The 5,422-nt window shown below is 39.2% G+C and overlaps 1 non-coding gene across 1 annotated transcript; it reads left to right on the forward strand.

Moving 5' to 3' along the window:
- The first annotated feature begins 2,337 nt into the window (after positions 1–2,337).
- LOC112714206 (small nucleolar RNA R71) lies at positions 2,338–2,445 on the forward strand. Its single transcript, XR_003159161.1, has one exon. It is a non-coding gene; the product is annotated as a small nucleolar RNA R71 (small nucleolar RNA).
- The last annotated feature ends 2,977 nt before the right edge of the window (positions 2,446–5,422 follow it).

Here is a 5,422-nt window from a genome sequence, read left to right on the forward strand (position 1 = left end):
GGTTTGGGAGGGAAAGTGGTTTGAATTTGGATGGTGGGGTAGGTGAGGTTTTATGAAGGGTGGATGTGAGTGGTGAAGAGAATGGTGGGATTTGATAGGTGATGGGTTTTTGGGGAAGAGGTATTGAGGTGATTGGTGAATGGGTGAAGAAGAGAGAGAGTGGTGGGGTAGGTGGGGTAGGTGGGGATCCTGTGTGGTCCACAGATCCTAAGGTGTCAAGGATGGCTCATCCCTGCACCAAGTGGCGTGCAAAAATGCCCCTTCTACCAATCCTGGCGTTAAACGCCGGGCTGTTGCCCATTTTTGGCATTTAACGCCAGCTTCTTGCCCATTCCTGGCGTTAAACGCCAGTCTGGTGCCCCATTCTGGCGTTAAACACCCAGAATGGTGCCAGACTGGGCGTTAAACACCCATTTTGCTATCTTCACTGGCGTTTAAATGCCAGCAAATTTTCCTCCAGGGTGTGCTGTTTTTCTTTCTATTTTTCATTTTGTTTTTGCTTTTTCAATTAATTTTGTGACTTCCCATGATCATTAACCTGTAGAAAACATAAAATAACAATGGAAAATAGATAAATATAACATTGGGTTGCCTCCCAAGAAGCGCTTCTTTAATGTCAGTAGCTTGACAGTGGGCTCTCATGGAGCCTTACAGATATTCAGAGCAATGTTGGAACCTCCCAACACCAAACTTAGAGTTTGAATGTGGGGGTTCAACACCAAACTTAGAATTTGGTTGTGGCCTCCCAACACCAAACTTAGAGTTTGACTGTGGGGGCTCTGTTTGACTCTGTTTTCAGAGAAGCTCTTCATGCTTCCTCTCCATGGTTACAGAGGGATATCCTTGAGCCTTAAACACAAAGGATTCTTCATTCACTTGAATGATCAATTCTCCTCTGTCAACATCAATCACAGCCTCTGCTGTGGCTAGGAAGGGTCTGCCAAGGATGATGGATTCATCCATGCACTTCCCAGTCTCTAGGACTATAAAATCAGCAGGGATGTAATGGTCTTCAATCCTTACCAGAACATCCTCTACTAGTCCATAAGCTTGTTTTCTTGAATTGTCTGCCATCTCTAGTGAGATTCTTGCAGCTTGTACCTCAAATATCCCCAGCTTCTCCATTACAGAGAGAGGCATGAGGTTTATGCTTGACCCTAGGTCACACAGAGCCTTCTCGAAGGTCATGGTGCCTAATGTACAAGGTATTGAGAACTTCCCAGGGTCCTATCTCTTTTGAGGTAATTTCTGCTTAGTCAAGTCATCCAGTTCTTTGGTGAGCAAAGGGGGTTCATCCTCCCAAGTCTCATTACCAAATAACTTGTCATTTAGCTTCATGATTGCTCCAAGGTACTTAGCAACTTGCTCTTCAGTGACATCTTCGTCCTCTTCAGAGGAAGAATACTCATCAGAGCTCATGAATGGCAGAAGTAAATCCAATGGAATCTCAATGGTCTCAGTGTGAGCCTCAGATTCCCATGGTTCCTCATTAGGGAACTCATTGGAGGCCAGTGGACGTCCATTGAGGTCTTCCTCAGTGGCAATCACTGCCTCTTCCTCCTCTCTAAATTCGGCCATATTGATGGCCTTGCACTCTCCTATTGGATTCTCTTCTGTATTGCTTGGAAGAGTACTAGGAGGGAGTTCAGTAACTTTCTTACTCAGCTGACCCACTTGTGCCTCCAAATTTCTAATGGAGGACCTTGTTTCAGTCATGAATCTTTGAGTGGTTTTAATTAGATCAGAGAACATGTTTGCTAAGTCAGAGTGGCTCTGCTTAGAATTCTCTATCTGTTGCTGAGAAGATGATGGAAAAGACTTGCCATTGCTAAACCTGTTTCTTCCACCATTATTGTTGTTGAAACCTTGTTGAGGTCTTTGTTGATCCTTCCATAAGAGATTTGGATGATTTCTCCATGAAGGATTGTAGGTGTTTCCATAGGATTCTCCCATGTAATTCACCTCTTCCATTGATGGGTTCTCAGGATCATAAGCTTCTTCTTCAGATGAAGCGTCCTTAGTACTGCTTGGCGCAGTTTGCATTCCAGACAGACTTTGAGAAATCATATTGACTTGCTGAGTCAATATCTTGTTCTGAGCTAATATGTCATTCAGAGTATCCATCTCAAGAACTCCTTTCTTCTGATTTGTCCCATTATTCACAGGATTCCTTTCAAAAGTGTACATGAATTGGTTATTTGCAACCATTTCAATGAGTTCCTGAGCTTCTTCAGGCGTCTTCTTCAGATGAAGAAATCCTCCAGCAGAGCTGTCCAATGACATCTTGGACAGTTCAGACAGACCATCATAAAAGATACCTATGATGCTCCATTTAAAAAGCATGTCAGAAGGACACTTTCTGATTAATTATTTGTATCTTTCCCAAGCTTCATAGAGGGATTCACCTTCCTTCTGCCTAAAGGTTTGGACTTCCACTCTAAGCTTACTCAATTTTTGAGGTGGAAAGAACTTTGCCAAGAAGGCATTGACTAGCTTTTCCCAAGAGTTCAGGCTTTCTTTAGGTTGTGAGTCCAACCATATCCTAGCTCTGTCTCTTACAACAAAAGGGAATAGCATAAGTCTGTAGACCTCAGGGTCAACCCATTGGTCTTGACAGTGTCACAGATTTGCAAAAATTTAGCTAAAAACTGATGAGGATCTTCCAATGGAAGTCCATGGAACTTGCAATTCTATTGCATTAGAGAAACTAATTGAGGTTTAAGCTCAAAGTTGTTTGCTCCAATGGCAGGGATATAGATGCTTCTCCCATAGAAGTCGGGAGTAGGTGCAGTAAAGTCACCCAGTACCTTCCTTGCATTGTTGCCATTGTTGTTGTTTTCGGCTGCCATGTCTTCTTCTTGTTTAAAGATTTCTGTTAGGTCCTCTACAGAGAGTAGTGCTTTAGCTTCTCTTAGCTTTCGCTTCAAGGTCCTTTCAGGTTCAGGGTCAGCCTCAACAAGAATGCTTTTGTCTTTGCTCCTGCTCATATGAAAGAGAAGAGAACAAGAAAATATGGAATCCTCTATGTCACAGTATAAAGATTCCTTGAGGTGTCAGAGGAAAAGAAGAATAGAAGGAGAAGGTAGAAGAATTTGAACTTATCAAGAGAGATTGAGTTTGAATTGTTGATAGTGGAGGAGTGTTAGTCCTTAAATAGAAGGATGTGAGAAGAAAAAGATTTTGAAACAATTAAAAGAAATTTTGAAAATTTGATTGATGATTTTCGAAAATTAAAGTTGGGAAAGAAATAAGGTGATTTTGAAAAAGATTTTGAAATTAGAAATCAAAAAGATATGATTGAAAACTATTTTGAAAAAGATGTGATTAAAAAGATATGATTGAAAAACAATTTAAAAAGATTTCATTTTTAAAATTAATGACTTGGCTAACAAGAAATTTAAAAGATATGATTCAGACATTAAACCTTTCTCAACAGAAAAGGCAACATAGTTGAAATGTTGAATCAAATCATTAATTGTTAGCAAGTATCTTTGAAAATGGAAAGAAATTGATTTTAAAATATATGATTGAAAAGATATGATTTGAAAAAGATTTGATTTTGAAAAATTATGAAAACTTAAAAAAAATTTGCATTAAAAACAAAATCTTCCCTCTTGTGCCATCCTGGCGTTAAACGCCCAAAATGGTATCCATTCTGGTGTTTAACGCCCAAAATGCTACCCTTTTGGGCGTTAAACGCCCAGCCAGGTACCTTGACTGGCGTTTAAACGCCAGTTTTCCTTCCTCACTGGGCGTTTTGAACGCCCAGCTTTTTCTGTGTAATTTCTCTGCTGTATGTTCTGAATCTTCAATTCTCTGTATTATTGACTTGAAAACACACAAATTAAAAAATTTTTGAATTTTTAATGATGAGGAATAATCAAAATGAAATTAAGATCAAATAAACAATGCATGCAAGACACCAAACTTAGAAGTTTGTATACTACTGACACTAACAAATTGAGAATGCATATTATAAATAACAAAACACTCAAGACAAGAGAATTTAAAGATCAGAGCAAGTAAATTATCAAGAACAACTTGAAGATCAATGAAGACACATGAATGAATTCAAAAAATACAAGAAGAACAGAAACATGCAATTGACACCAAACTTAAAATGAGACACTAGACTCAAACAAGGAACATAAAATATTTTTTGATTTTAAGATTTTATAATTTTTTTGTGCTTTTTCAAAAATTATATGGAAAAGAAAATAAAGAGATTCAAAATTTTTAATAAGAATTCCAGGAATCATGCAATGTTAGTCTAAAGCTGCAATCTAAAGAAATTAGACATGGCTAGCCAAGCTTCAGCAGGACATTACATTCAAGAGCTAAATTGATGAAAATCAATCAGCTTTGGTGATGATAAGAACATTACCGTGAAACTCTAGAATTCATTCTTAAAAATTCTGAAGAAAAATACCTAATCTAAGTAACAAGATGAACCGTCAGTTGTCCAAAGTCGAACAATCCCCGGCAACGGCGCCAAAAACTTGGTGCACGAAATTGTGATCATCAATGGTGCTATCAACATGGTACGCTCAATTGCAATCTCAACTCTTTATCACAACTTCGCACAACTAACCAGCAAGTGCACTGGGTCGTCCAAGTAATAAACCTTACGCGAGTAAGGGTCGATCCCACGGAGATTGTTGGTTTGAAGCAAGCTATGGTCATCTTGTAAATCTCAGTCAGGCGGATTCAAATGGTTATGGAGGATGGATAATTAAAAGATGAATAAAACATAAAATAAAGATAGAGATACTTATGCAATTCATTGGTGAGAATTTCAGATAAGCGTATGGAGATGCTTTGTCCCTTCCGTCTCTCTGCTTTCCTACTATCTTCATCCAATCCTTCTTACTCCTTTCCATGGCAAGCTGTATGTTGGGCATTACCATTGTCAATGGCTACAGTCCCGTCTTCTCAGTAAAAATGTTCAACGCGCTCTGTCACAACACGGCTATTCATCTGTCGGTTCTCGATCATGTCGGAATAGAATCCAGTGATTCTTTTGCGTCAGTCACTAACGCCCCACAATCGCGAGTTTGAAGCTCGTCACAGTCATTCAATCCTTGAATCCTACTCAGAATACCACATACAAGGTTTAGACCTTCCGGATTCTCAAGAATGCCGCTATCAATTCTAGCTTATACCACGAAGATTCTGATTAAGGAATCCAAGAGATATCCACTCAATCTAAGGTAGAATGGAGGTGGTTGTCAGGCACACGTTCATAGGTGAGAATGATGATGAGTGTCACGGATCATCACATTCATCAAGTTGAGGAACAAGTGATATCTTAGAACAAGAATAAGCTGAATTGAATAGAAGAACAATAGTAATTGCATTAATACTCGAGGTACAGCAGAGCTCCACACCTTAATCTATGGTGTGTAGAAACTCCACTGTTGAA

This window comes from Arachis hypogaea, chromosome 9 (assembly GCF_003086295.3).
Source record: "Arachis hypogaea cultivar Tifrunner chromosome 9, arahy.Tifrunner.gnm2.J5K5, whole genome shotgun sequence".
Classification (NCBI taxonomy): domain Eukaryota; kingdom Viridiplantae; phylum Streptophyta; class Magnoliopsida; order Fabales; family Fabaceae; genus Arachis; species Arachis hypogaea.